The sequence below is a fragment of the Hyla sarda genome, chromosome 9 (assembly GCF_029499605.1).
Source record: "Hyla sarda isolate aHylSar1 chromosome 9, aHylSar1.hap1, whole genome shotgun sequence".
NCBI classification, from domain to species: domain Eukaryota; kingdom Metazoa; phylum Chordata; class Amphibia; order Anura; family Hylidae; genus Hyla; species Hyla sarda.
This window is the reverse complement of record NC_079197.1, coordinates 127,242,150-127,257,819: the sequence shown is the minus strand read 5'-3', so window position 1 is coordinate 127,257,819 and position 15,670 is coordinate 127,242,150. Positions and strand designations below refer to the sequence as shown.

At 42.9% G+C, this 15,670-nt stretch overlaps 1 protein-coding gene across 1 annotated transcript in view; it reads right to left on the bottom strand.

Annotated features, from left to right (window-relative positions):
* GPC3 (glypican 3) overlaps positions 1 to 15,670 on the bottom strand; it is a 534,194-nt gene that overhangs the window by 118,485 nt on the left and 400,039 nt on the right. The gene's annotated exons all lie outside the window — the stretch shown is intronic.

Sequence of the window (15,670 nt, the reverse complement as noted above, 5' to 3'; positions counted from 1 at the left end):
GTGAAGAAAACAAACAAAAATGATAAACATAGGTATTCTTTTCTATCTGTATGGCATAAGGTCAGTGAGAGTATGTCTTCTCTCATACAGATATACTACAGGAGAGTTACAATGTGTGAAGAAATATTGTAAGAGCAATGCAGCACATGAATAAAGGTGTATAGTTGAAAACTCACCGTCACCATAGACATGAGATATTTATCACAAGACCATTGGCAGATGCAGTATTTTTAGCAGCAGAATCTGTTGGTAATCTTAAGGTATCCATACATATTTGATGAAAGTTGGCTGTGCCTGTAATTAGTGTCCAGACTGCTCGACTATCTAAGATGTTTGTGGTGTCCCAAAACAGATGACCAGGGAAGATCAGATATTCTGGGGTTTTACTTTCCCAATTCCTTGTTATTGTGGGAGTAAAGCTGATAATAAGTCTATTTATCATTTGTTCAGCTACCTACTATTTCTCCTGGTCCTTCCATACACATAAACACTTGATTCAAGGATTCTGAATGTAGAGAACAAAGGGTACTGCCAGGCTCCTCTGCTGGTGGTTAATTTCTACAAGAACAAAAGGATAGGGCAGTTGAAATCCAAAATGCCTGGTCATTCCCTTCCACTACACTATCTGTTTGGGGATAGTCAGAAGGCCCCAATACGCATTAGACAGGCCATTACTGCTGAAATCAGTGGACCAGTGTATGGTCCCTTTTATATGTCAGGCTGGCCAAACATTTTAGCAAACAGTCAGATGGCAGCTATCTTGACTAGAGATGAGCGAATCGAAGCTGACGAACCCGAATTCGTTACAAATTTCATTAAATATTCGATTCACAATGAATGCGAATATCGCCGCGATTCTATCCTGCGAATCACTTCATTAAACTCTATTTACTGCGGTCCAGGCTCCAGGGCATCTAACATGGCAGCCATTTTGCGGCTAATCATATCAATCATTACACTGCATACAGATAGGACGGATATTGTTGTGACTTTCACTTCGCATAGTATTACAGAGAAGGACAGATAGCTGTGTGTTGCCTCATACATTTCAACAAGCTGCCTCAACTTCATAAACCTTGGCAGAGGAGGCAGGAATAATGTTTCTGTGCAATTCTGTGTCTTTGTTCCACAACAAATCATCTGCTGGTTATACTAGTCTGTAGACGGTATAATACACAGCAGTCCATTCCTAATAATCTTTGACAGAGTGCAATTTTGTGTTTAGTACACAGCTTTTTTGTGCTGCAGCACTGTTGTGTACTGCTGGTGTTGTGCAAAAATATGTTTTTTAAGCGTACTGTACCACATTTTTCTGCCCTCATAAGAGCATAACACATACAAACATCTAAGTAGTGTACTATTTTGTACCTGTTAATCTGTCAAGGGCCTAGATACTGTGAAAGTCAGGGCAAAAGTAATCATCGGCTGGTGTTTTACTAAAATACATTTTTTTAATCGTACTGTACCGCATTTTTCTGCCCTCATAAGTGTATACCACATACCCACATCTCTAATTAGTGTACTATTTGTTACCTGCTAATCTGTCGTGGGCCTATATACTGTGAAAGTCCAGGGAAAAGTAATCACCGGCTGGTGTTTTACAAAAATATGTATTTTTAAGCCTACTGTAGCACATTTTTCTGCCCTCATAAGTGCATACCACATACCTACATCTATAAGTAGTGTACTATTTTTTACCTGCTAATCTGTCGTGTGCTTGCAAAAGTCCTGGCAAAAGTAATCACCGGCTGGTGTTTTACTAAAATATGTTTTTTTTAAGCATACTGTATCGAATTTTTCTGCCCTCATAGGTGCATACCTGATACCACATACGTACATCTAAGTAGTGTACTATTTTGTACCTGTAAATCTGTCAAAGGCCTACATACTGTAAAAGTCCAGGCAAAAGTACTCACCGGCTTGTGTTGTATTCAGAATATTTTTTAAGTGTACTGTATTGTATTTTTCTGCCCTCATAAGTGCATACCACATACGTACATCTAAGTAGTGTACTATTTTGTAACTGGTAATCTGTCGTGGGCCTACATACTGTAAAAGTCCAGGGAAAAGTAATCACCAGCTGGGGTTTTACTAAAATATGTTTTTTTTAAGCGTACTGTACCGCATTTTTTTGCACTCATAAGTGCATATATGATACCACATACCTACCTCTAAGTAATGTACTATTTTGTACCTGTTAATCTGTCAAGGGCCGATATACTGTGAAAGGACAGCTAATAGTACACACCTGCTGCTGTTCTAGACAAATACTGTTTTAAGCGTAGTGATGCGTATTGTACTCCCCTTTTATATGCAATAAGTATGTCAGGCAGAGTATTGCCAGGATGTGCACAGTGGAGTGGCAGAAGTCTAAATTCATCAGGCGCAGGCAGAGGTCCCAGCAGAGTAGGGGTGTGTGGCAGCCGGAGTCACAGCAAGAGGTCTGAGCTCCCTATGTCAGCTAGCAGTCGTGTCTCGACCAGCAACCCAGCAGCCGTGATTGATTGGTTTACTCGGTCATCCCAAGTGACATCCAACACCCCCAGTCAACAGTCAGTGGATTCCTCAGAATCAACCCTCACTTGGCATGGCCTTCATGCTGCTGCTGCCACCTCAAGGCTCTGTCATTGTGCTGCTCTATGGTCTCCTCATACTAATGCTGCCACCTCCAGGCTGTCATTGTACCGCCATATGGTCCCCTCATGCTGATGCTGCCACCTCCAGGCTCTCTCATTGTGCTGCTCTATGGTCTCCTCATGCTAATGCTACCTCCTCCACGCTCTGTTATTGTGCCACCATATGGTTTCCTCATGCTGATGCTACCACCTCAAGGCTCTGTCATTGTACCGCCATCTGATCTCATCATGCTTATGCTGCACCTTCATGTTCTCTAATTGTGCTGCTCTATGGTCTCTTCATGCTGATGCTACCTCCTCCATGCTCTGTTATTGTGCCACCATATGGTTTCCTCATGCTGATGCTACAACCTCCAGGCTCTGTCATTGTACCGCCATATGGTGTCCTCATGCTTATGCTGCTACCTCCATGCTCTCTTATTGTGTTATCATGGATACTGTAAAACATAATTAATGTTTCAGAAATTCCTCTACATAAGGGTAACTTTCAGGACTCCTGATGCTGCTGCCGCCTCCAGGCAGTCTCATTCAGCCACTATATGTTATTCTCATGCTTCAGCCAACTCCAGGCTGTGCCATTCAGCCACTATATGGTCTCTTCATGCTGCCACAAACTCCAGGCAGTCAATCAGTCACTATTTGGTCTCCTCATACTGATGTCACCTCCAGGGTCTCTCATTGTGCTGCCCTGTGACTCCTTGTTAAATTTGGTCCTTTTTACCCACACACCGGGCCCGGGACACTAAAACTTGGGAGTTCAAATTTAAATTTCAAAATTCTCAATTTCAAATTTAAAAACCTTAAGTTTCAAAATCTTTAATTTCAAGGGTCTCCTCATGCTTCTGCCAACTCCAGGCTGTGCCATTCAGAAACTATATGTTCTCCTCATGCTTCAGCCAATTCCAGGCTGTGCCATTCAGACACTATATGGTCTCCTCATGCTTCAGCCAACTCCAGATTGTGCCATTCAGCCACTATATGGTCTCTTCATGATTCAGCCAACTCCAGGCTGTGTCATTCAGCCAATATATGGTTTGCTGATGCTGCTGGGCCTGGGATAGGCCTAAAAAAATTTATGGTAGCATTAGCTACCATAAATCTGCAATTTAAATTTCAAAATTCATCTTTTAATCTTAGGGATTGTGAAGCCATAGTGTCTACTCATGCTGCCGCCACCTCCATGCTGTGTCGTTTAGCCACTATATGGCCTCCTCATGCTTCCAACACCTCCACGCTGTGTTATTCAGCCACTATATGGTCTCCTCATGCTGCCAACACCTCCACGATGTGTCGTTCACATTGTGGAGGTGTTGGCAGCATGAAGAGACCATATATTGGATAAATGACACTATATGGTCTCCTCATGCTGCCAACACCTCCGCGCTGTGTCATTTAGCCACTATATGGTCTCCTCATGCTGCCATCACCTCCACACTGTGTCATTCAGCCACTATATGGTCTCCTCATGCTTCAGCCACATCCAAGCTGTGTCATTCAGCCACTATATGGTCTCCTCATGCTGCCAACACCTCCATGCTGTGTCATTCAGAAACTATATGGTCTCCTCATGCTGCCAACAACTCCACGCTGTGTCATTCAGCCACTCATTGCCCAAGAGAGTAAAACTAACCCCAAAATGTTCTTTAACTATATAGATAGCAAAAAGGTCAAAAATGAAAGTGTATGCCCTTTAAAAAATGATGAGGAAGAGATTATAAACGGGGATCAGGAAAAAGCAAATATATTAAACAAATTCTTCTCCACTGTATTCACCAAGGAAAATGAAATGCCAGGTGAAATACAGCAAGATAAGGTAAACTCCCCAGTACAGGTCACCTGTCTAACCCAGGAAGAAGTACAGTGCCACCTACAAAAAACCTAAAAAGACAAATCACTAGGTCCAGATGGCATTCACCCCCATGTTCTAAAGGAATTAAGTAATGTAATAGGCAGACCCCTATTTTTAATATTCAGGGACTCTATAGTGACAGGGAATGTTCCCCAGGACTGGCGCATAGCAAATGTGGTGCCAATATTTAAAAAGGGGCAAAAAGTGACCCCGGAAATTATAGACCTGTTGGTTTAACCTCTGTTGTATGTAAATTTTTTGATGGTTTTCTAAGAGATGCTATTTTGGAATAGCTTGATAAAAATAAATGTATGACTCCATATCAGCATGGCTTTATGAGGGATCGGTCCTGTCAAACTAACCTGATTAGCTTTTATGAGGAGGTGAGCTCATAATGCCACATAAAAGGTTGGTGCATAAAATGAGAAGGATTGGGCTGGGGGAGAATGTGTGTAAGTGGGTAAGTAACTGGCTCAGTGATAGGAAACAGAGGGTGGTTATTAATGATACTTATTCTGATTGGGTGACTGTTACTAGTGGAGTAACACAGGGATCAGTCTTTGGTCCTGTTCTATTTAATATATTCATTAATGACCTTGTAGAGGATTTGAATAGTAAAGTTGCAACCTTTGCAGATGATACTAAACTCTGTAAAGTGGTAAACACTATAGAGGACAGTGCACTGTTACAAATGGATCTGGATAAGTTGGAGGTTTGGGCTGGGAAGTGGCAGATGAGGTTAAACACTGATAAATGAAAGGTAATGCACATGGGGAGGAAAGATCTGGGCTGGGATTATGTATTAAATGAGAGCACACTTGGGACGACTGACATGGAAAAGGACTTGGGAGTCTTAGTTAACAGTAAATTTAGCTGTAGTGACCAGCGTCGGGCAGCTGCGGCCAAGGCAAATAAAATCATGGGAGGCATCAATAGGGGCATAGATGCCCACGACAAGGAAATAATTATACCGCTCTAAAAATCACTAGTCAGACCACACATAGAATACTGTGTACAGTACTGGGCACCAGTGTACAAGAAATATATAGTGGAGCTGGAGAGGGTTCAAAGACGGGCAACCAGGGTAATACGGGGAATGGGAGGACTACAGTACACAGAAAGATTATCAGAATTAGGGATATTTACCGTATATACTCGAGTATAAGCCGAGTTTTTCAGCACGATTTTTCGTGCTGAAAACACCCCCCTCGGCTTATACTCGAGTGAACTCCCCCACCCGCAGTGGTCTTCAACATGCGGACCTCCAGAGGTTTCAAAACTACAACTCCCAGCAAGCCAGGGCAGCCATCGGCTGTCCGGGCTTGCTGGGAGTTGTAGTTTTGAAACCTCCGGAGGTCCGCAGGTTGAAGACCACTGCGGCCTTCAACATCATCCAGCCCCCTCTCACCCCCTTTAGTTCTGAGTACTCACCTCCGCTCGGCGCTGGTCCGGTCCTGCAGGGCTGTCCGGTAAGGAGGTGGTCCGGTGAGGAGGTGGTCCGGGCTGCTATCTTCACCGGGGAGGCCTCTTCTAAGCGCTTCGGGCCCGGCCTCAGAATAGTCACGTTGCCTTGACAATGACGCAGATGCGTCGTTGTCTAGGCAACGGCTCTATTCCGGGCCGGAAGCGCGGAGAAGAGGCGCCCCCGGTGAAGATAGCAGCCCGGACCACCTCCTCACCGGACCACCTCCTCACCGGACAGCCCTGCAGGACCGGACCAGCGCCGAGCGGAGGTGAGTACTCAGAACTAAAGGGGGTGAGAGGGGGCTGGATGATGTTGAAGGCCGCAGTGGTCTTCAACCTGCGGACCTCCGGAGGTTTCAAAACTACAACTCCCAGCAAGCCCGGACAGCCGATGGCTGCCCGGGCTTGCTGGGAGTTGTAGTTTTGAAACCTCTGGAGGTCCGCATGTTGAAGGCCGCAGTGGTCTTCAACCTGCGGACCTCCGGAGGTTTCAAAACTACAACTCCCAGCAAGCCCGGACAGCCGATGGCTGCCCGGGCTTGCTGGGAGTTGTAGTTTTGAAACCTCTGGAGGTCCGCAGGTTGAAGACCACTGAGGGCGAATGATGAGAAGAGGATGATGAAGGGGGGGGGGTGTGGGGATGATGAAGGGGGGTGGGGATGATTACAAGGGGATGATGAAGGGGGGATGTGTGGGATGATAAGGGGATGTGTGGGATGATGACAAGGGGATGTGTGGGATGATGACAAGGGGATGATGAAGGGGGGATGTGTGGGATAAGGGGATGTGTGGGATGATGACAAGGGGATGATGAAGGGGGGATGTGTGGGATAAGGGGATGTGTGGGATGATGACAAGGGGATGATGAAGGGGGGATGTGTGGGATGATGACAAGGGGATGATGAAGGGGGGATGTGTGGGATGATAAGGGGATGTGTGGGATGATGACAAGGGGATGATGAAGGGGGGATGTGTGGGATGATGACAAGGGGATGATGAGGATGTTAATGACGGGTCTGGATGATGACAGGGGGGGATGAGGTATTTCCCACCCTAGGCTTATACTCGAGTCAATAACTTTTCCTGGGATTTTGGGTTGAAATTAGGGGTCTCGGCTTATACTCGGGTCGGCTTATACTCGAGTATATACGGTAGTTTAGAAAAAAGAAGGCTTAGGGGTGATCTAATAACTATGTATAAATATATCAGGGGACAGTACAGAGATCTCTCCCATGATCTATTTATACCCAGGACTGTATCTATAGCAAGGGGGCATCCTCTACGTCTAGAGGAAAGAAGGTTTCTACACCAGCACAGACGGGGGTTCTTTACTGTAAGAGCAGTGAGACTAAGGAATTCTCTGCCTGAGGAGGTGGTCATGGTAGACTCTGTAAAAGAGTTCAAAAGGGGTCTGGATGAATTTTTGGAGAATAATAACATTACAGGTTATGTATACTAGATTTATAGGGACAGAACGTTGATCCAGGGATCTATTCTGATGCCATATTTGAAGTAGGGGGCTTTTTTTTTGCCTTCCTCTTGATCAACTCAGTAGGGACTCATTAGGGTTATAGGTTGAACTTGATGGACTCTGGTCTTTTTTCAACCTTATGAACTATGTTACTATGTTACTATATGGTCTCCTCATACGGATGCCACCTCCAGGATCTGTCATTGTGCCGCTCTGCGGCAGTAATTCTAATAGTGATGCCTGTAATCTGCATGTCATACTGAATAACAGTATTATTTCACTACTCCAGCACACTCCCTATGCGTGTTAGAACAAAGCAAAGTGTTCTACACCCCTATTGAGGCTCTCTGTAGGCCAGAAATAGACGTTTTTTATATAGATTCACCGCAAATAAATTCGACCGGAAAAAATTTTTCAAAAGTTTGCTCATCTCTAATCTTGACCAACTGCCCCATAAACATACATGCTTCAGGCAATAAAGAATGGAAAGTGGTAAACTTCTGCCAATGGGTTATCTCTCAGTGGCTTTTGGCAGTGGCTTATCTCCCCAATGACTAATGGATCAGACAGTTGACATCAATCTGCCTGATCCCTTATCCTTCAGAGGAGAGTCAAAAGGCCTCCATAGACATAACATGCGTTTTTTTTTGCTGCAAATCTGCTGCAGATTTGCTGCTGCAGATTTTGCTGCCCATGGAAGTGTCGGTGGGCAGCGAAATCTGCAGCAGATCTGCAGCAAAAATATGCATGTGTGAACGTACTCTTTAAGGTATACATTTTGGCCACTGAGACGATGATTTCAGTTTTCTCAGGGCCCATCTCCTAGCTGTGCAGATGCAGTGAAGACACCATACTTGTTTTTCATTCACAAACAGCTTCTTCCCTGCAGCCTATGGGGGAAATTTATCAAAACCTGTCCTGAGGAAAAGTTGCTGAGTTGCCCATAGCAACCAATCAGGTCGCTTCTGGCTTCTGTAAAATGAAAGAAGCGATCTGATTGGTTGCTATGGGCAACTCAGCAACTTTTCCTCAGGACAGGTTTTGATAAATCTCCCCCCATTGTTCTTTTACGTTCCCTTCTGCTTTATTGCAAGACAATCTTTCAAGCCTGGTCCAAATATGTATGGATTCAATCAAAGGCAAATATTTCAAGGAAATGTTTTAGTAACAAAGTGTAGAATGTGTCCAACAGTGGAGCAAAACAATTCCTAAAATGTCATTAAATGGAATGCTTCTGGGAATCTCCCTGCCAAGGAGTTGGAAGCCTTTCCCTCTATTCACATTTACTCATTCACATACTTTTCTCTACCTCAATGAAGCAGTAGATAGTTATACTCCTTAATAAATCCTGTAAAAACTACACAAAGTGTCCATTGTTATTATGGATGTGGCTTCTGCAGCTTTTAGACTTATTCCTGAAATCACTTTTTCCTTTAAATGTGGAAATACAAAAGTATATACTGCAGATATAGAGGAAAAGCTAATGGCAGGCAGCCGTCAACCTGCTAGGTCAGGGCTTTACAAATGTGTTATGAATCTAGGAGCCAGAAAAAATAGTTAGGTACCAGTACGAGACATATCACACGGGATGTCGGTCATTAGTGACCCCTAATATCTCCTTGTGTGTCAGTCATTAGTGTCCTCTTATCTATTCTGTGTGTCTCCTCATCTCTTCCTGTGTCACAGTTATTAGTGTCCCCTTCATCTCTCCCCATGTGTCACAGTCATTAGTGTTCAACTCATCTTCCCTCATCTGCCAAAGGCATTAGTATCCCCTCATCTCTCCGTGTAACATTCATTAGTGCCCCCTCATCTCTCCGTGTAACAGTCATTAGTGCCCCCTCATCTCTTCTCATGTGTCACAGTCATTAGTGTTTCCATTATCTCCCCTCATGTGTCACAGTCAGTAGTGTCCCCTTATCTTCTACTGTATAATAATATTAATAATTTTATTTATATAGCGCCAACAGATTACGCAGCACTTTACAGTTTTGGGGTACAAATAAAGACAAGTATTAGACATAACAATATTACATACTAACTATTCAAAAAGGAGGAGTGAGGGCCCTGCCTGCAAGAGCTTACAGACTACGAGGAGTGGGGTTGAGACAGAAGGCAGAAAGTGCTTTTATTGATACAATGGTCCGGCCATATTTCATATATAGGAAAGGTTACATACAGTACATGAGTGTAAACCAGTCACTAGCTAATCTCCGAATGTCTAAAGTGCAGGGGGGGGGGGGTGGAGACTGTCAAAAATGAATGTTAGTGTACCTTCATCTCTCCCTGTGTCACAGTCATAAGTATCCCCCTCATCTCTTCCCTGTGTCACGATCAATAGATTTCCCTCTGATCTCCCCTTATGGGTCACAACCATAAGAGTCCCCTTATCTTTGAAAAAACAAACTGTTGTACTTGCTTCCGCCTTTGTTTCGGTACTGATCCCCCATTCTGCCTCTGGTAGGCTCTCTGGTGTCACATGAGCAGTGGATGTTGTTTTACAGCTACAGCCAATCAGCAGCATTGACGATCACGCTCCGCATTCCTGAGTGCGAAGCATGACTGTCGTGGGCAGGGTTGGCTGCAGCGATCTGGTCACCTGACATCCGCAGCTTCTGTAACACTATAGTACCGGCCAGAGACAGAATGGGGGATCAGTGCAGAAACAAAGGCGGTGGTAAGTACGTTTAAAAAAAAAAAAATGTCAACTACTTTTGGCAAGGGCTGACAACACTTAGGCTCCTCAGCTAATTTTTTAGTCGTCATGGTGACCTGGCGCTTTGGATTTGTCAAGCCCTGTGCTATGTCACACACATTTAGAATACAGCTCCTGTAAAATCTACACATCTTCACTATTCCTCTGCCTGCATTTGTCACGCAGCAATTTGTCATCTTCACAATACTGCATTAAGGTCTAACAGTGTTTCCTAATGAATGTGCCTTCAGCTGTGGCAAAACCAAAACTACCAGCATGCATGGACGGCATTTGGATAGGGATGCTGGGAGTTGTAGAATTCAACTTGAGAAATAAACAGACATGGTTGCAAATCCACAACATGCACAATGATCTAATGCTTCTCATTAACATTTCTTAAACTAACAGGTCTTTAGTGTACTTTATGATCATGAAGAGCAGCCCACTAGCCACATCACGGCCACCTGTAAGTAGCGGGTCCTTAACATCCCTAGCATAAAATGGTGCAGCACTGAGTGGAGACCACCACCGCTCCAACACCAGTGCCCACAGGGGGATGACCCAACTGGCAGAGCAACCCCTATACCACTCAAACCAGTCCCTGGGCCGCGCCACCCCACAGACACAGCGCCGGGGCAACAACGGATGCCAAACAGCACCGCACCAGGGGGAACAGATGTAAAAGCTCACTCAGCATGTGCTCCCAGTATGAGACTGGGAGGCTGCCAGGAGGAATAGGGCCCTAATGTAGCTTCCTGCCAATTATATAGGCCTGGGCAGAGTGCAGACCAAGTAAAAAAAAAAAAAGAAAGTTGTAGTTTTTTAGTTTTGCAAAAGCTGGAGGCACGCTGGTTGGGAAACACTGGTATAACACACGCCACATTCCTTGCCCTTATAATACACTTACATACTGTACAGTAAAAGAACACTGTGACCCATTGTTGAAATGATGAAAAATGTTATATTTGGATCATAGTCTTTACATTCGAAACTGTAAACCCCATCCTCATCCTGTTCTGGCAGGTTTGTACCTACTCACTTTCTGACCAGAAATAGCTCTGTCCTCTTCAAAAGATATTATATTTATTCCATTCATTCCTTATATGAAACACACAGGCTGAATTTCCTAAAAGTGTCCCGACATCCATTGTGAAAACATTCAAAAAGGAAATGGTCAGAGGTTGCAAAACAGAGATTTATTACATATCAAGGGGCTGTGTCGGCTATTTTTGCCTAGCTGTGGCAATTTGTAATTTCTTGAGTCTCTGCAGGATCCAGCAGCCATTAACCCTGGCTTACCTGATCCTACAGGGATGTTCTATTTTTATATTTAAAGTGCACCCATAGTTCTGTAATGTTAAGTAATAAAACTGTCTGAGATTAAAAAAATAAAAATAAATAGTTTTTATTAAAAAAAAAATGCAGTAGACACCTCAAAGACATAGGTTGGAGGTTTGGTGTGGGGCTGGGGTGAGTTCTGGGTGCTGTATGTATCTGTCGCTGCTACATATTCATTGTCCTTTGTTCCTTTTTTTTATTGCTTATATTTTTTATATGTTTTTTGCTTACATGTACACGGCACTTTAAAGTGGTTGTTTAACCATATTATGCACTGTTCACTTTGTGATTTTTTTTTCCATATATTTTGTCACTTGCACTTTTTTTTATATTTTTTTAGCAGTTACCTTTTATCAGACATACAAGAATTTTCTACAGCCGGCTTTCACCCCAGTATGAATGTACAGTTTTACGGACTTTCAATTATTTTATATATATATATATATATATATATATATATATATATATATACATTTTTTATTGTCTCTGTTTGTATGCTAACATTACTTCTATATATATTCTTTGGTCAACTTGAATAAAAAAACATATATTTTTAACCTAACTCAGGTATCATTATTCATGTAGGGGCATATGTTGATGTGCCTAGTGCGCCTTTAGGTGTATATAGCTTAACACTGTGCAATTAGCATCTTTTCATATATGCAAATGAGGAGCAAGTGCCACAGAGTGGGGCCGATCGCCCCAAGTGTCCAGCATTTCCATCCACCACAGCACAGAAGCTGCCAATCAATTCAGGCATAGGAGAAATAGGGAATGGAAATGCTGGGCCCTCAAAGTAATTGTCTCCAATGCTCAGGTGTTCCCCCAAGGTCTTTGTTTCCAGCAGCTCTGCCCTATTGCCAACCAGATGGCCAGGTGCTGTACTTAAATGGGTGGTCTGGCGAAAAGAGCTTAGTATAAACAAAGTAAGGCTGCCTGCTTAAACAAAAAAACTATACTTACCTTTTACCTCTAGCCTTTAGTATCTCCTGGTCTAAGCGTAGCTCCCCTACCTGGTTCTGGGGCTCGATACGTCACACAGCTAATAACTGGTTGTGTAGGGACACCACTGAAGCCAAAGATTGGCTAAGAAGCAAGGTGACGTATCAGGTCACAGCAACAGGAAGTGCCACTATTAGTACTTATCCCCTATCAACAGGAACGAGGATAAATCTATGATCAAGGAAGTTCTGACTGCTGGGATGGGATTCCCTATGCTCCTGCCTGAATTAAGCGGCAGTCGAGTATACACACTGCTATGGGACAGCCAAAGAAATCAGAGTGTTGCACTTGGTTTCAGTAAAACCCCCTCCTAAGACCATAGACTTTTAATGGTGGCAAAACCCCTTTAATGGCCTCACCCCTTAGGCCAGTGATCACATGCAGATATGGCACGCCATCGATCCTAAAAAGTAAACATAAAGCAGTACCGGAAAACTGGCAATAGTATAGTGGTTATAAGTGAATACTGTTTTGTTGTGATAGATAAAAACCACCATGGCTGCCCCAAATCCTAGGTCATAAAGTTCAAGCATACGGAAAAACTCCAGGAGACATTTGCCTCATTAGAAAGACATTATCATTGATCATTAACTCAGGATTAGATTTGAGGCCTGTAATAGTAGGACAGGGACGGTAACATAGGGTTACCTAGGGTCTCCTAGTGCACTGGAAACGATACACAGAATTTATAGCCTCACGTAAGTGGAAATCTGTAAACCAACGGTAGCAGAAGATTGAAAGGACATGAACTATTTATTATAAGACTTCTCTTTTTAAGAACAAAATTTTTTTTGTGTCAGTCCAATATTCTAGAATGTTTGATAAACCAAATCATGAAAGATTCAAGTTATTTTACAGGATTAGAAAAACATGGCTAAATTCTTTCCAAAGGTAATGTGGCGTGTCACAGTCTATTTACTCCAATAGGGCTTAGCTGCAGTACCAAGCATAGCCTATAGACAGTTATGGCACTGTTTTTGGAAAAGCTACCAACCCTTTAAGATAACTTATCATTTATATTGATATACTTGGGTGTATTTTACATATTTTAAATACATTTATCAAAATTTAATATCACAGAGTTCCTTGTCACTATGTGACATATACAACTCGTTGACCTGATAACTTCCTGATAATATTAACAGAGCTAGAGTTTGTAATTTTCCAGAGAATAATTCCAACACCTATTTGAGAGAGAAATATGCAATAAAGATTCCAACTTCTGCCAGCAAATGCGGACAATTTCACAGATACTAAATATTACTTTACTTCTCCCTGATCAAAGTCAAATCAAGGATCCATCCAAGTATGTACCACGAGTCCTTTCCAGTAGCTCTGAACTGCAGCCAATGCTAGTAAACTGAGGATTGCCCAATGGCATTTCTAACATTCTTCATGGACATAGTCTAAGCACAGGCCAAAAGTTGCACAATCTGATGAGAGTTGTAGGTCTGCAGTAACAGGTGGATCATAAGATCCATACACAAAAAACTTCCTTTGATCTTTATTAAATGGAGTCAACATGCAAGAGGAAAACTGCAAAAAAGAGATATAACATAGCCTCTTAACAAAGCAGACAATGGACATAGAAATGGAATTTGTCATGGATACTTTAAAGACCGAGCCTATGATGCTAATGGGAACAGTGCCAGATAGATGCACTTTTGATTTGATGAGGGACCATGGTCCTAGACTTTTCTGCTCTGCGTTTTTTGTGAAATCAAGCCAATGGAAAGATAAAAACACCAATGCCGCAAAAAGCTCCTAAGAAAGGTTGTGCGGAAGTTTGAAAAAACAAAGTTCTTTTTGCTCCATACTCTCCATTAGGTATTCCATATAGGGACTAAGCTGAAAGCTACCGCAATCAATCAACAGACTATTATTTGTCAAGCCCTTTCATTGGGAACTGCTCCATGGCTGAGGTAAGGTCTAGATCAGTGAATCCTACAGTCACATTCGTAAAGAGTGGTACAGCTTATCACTCTTTATCAATTGTAAGTCCTTATAGGCTGGGCCCTCTCTCCCTCCACATCAGTCTTTCATTTACCATTTTATTCACATTTGTATTTATATATATTTTAACCCCGTATTCCTGTCCCTGGGGTGCTATAAAAAATAAATAATTTTACTATTTATTTTAACATTTGTTTTAATATTATCATTATTATTATTCATTTATTGAATTTAATTTAAACCCTTAAGGACACAGCCCATTTTGGCCTTAAAGGGGTACTCCGGCCCTAATACATCGGACCCCTGCAATCCCCATGACACGGGCGGTGTCGTTACTTCACGATACTCCGGCCCTGTGGTTGTCACGCTGCACACTCGGAGCCTCCAGCGCTGCGGAGAGCTTGCAAAGTGGGTGCTGACTGACAGATTGTGGGGGTCCCCAGCGGTGGGACCCCCACGATCAGACATCTTATCCCCTATCCATTGCATAAGGGATAAGATGTATTAGGGCGGGAGTACCCCTTTAAGGACACATCCAATATTATTTTTGCGTTTTTGTTTTTTTTCCTCCTCCCCTTCTAAAAATCATAACTCTTTTATATTTCCATCGACTTGTTTATCCACTTGTTTTTTGCATGACCAATTGTACTTTGTGATGGCATTACTCATTTTACCATAAAAGTACGACAAACCCAAAAACTTTTTATTTGTGTTATTTGCAAATTTTGGAGTTTTTTTTTCCCACACTGTACACTTTAAGGTAAAAATGACATGTTTTCTTTATTCTGTGGGTTATTATGATTAAGATAATACCCATTATTACATACTTTTCTATTATTGTACTACTTTAAAAAGAATAGGCGATCTTCTTCTCTGCTCTGCTCAGACCAGAGAAGAAGCCCCTGAGAAAATGGTAGAGGCAGGTGAGGGGACCTCCATCCATCATCTTGGGTGATCAGATCCCCGCAGCAATGTCGTTGGCAATTTGATCATCCATTCAAAGTGCCGCATTGCTGCAGATGCCGTAATCTATATTGATCACGGCATTTGAGGTGTTAATGGCGGACATCAACTCGATCACTGATAACCATCCTTACCGGCGAGTCCCTGGCTGCTGGTAGTAGCTGGGACCTGATGTGCATAATGCGAGTACCGCTCCGGTGCTCACGTCCTGTACAGGACATAAATGTACGTCCTGGTGCATTAAGTCCCAGTGGATCAGGCCGTACATTTACGTCCATTGTCCTTTAGGGATTAATGAA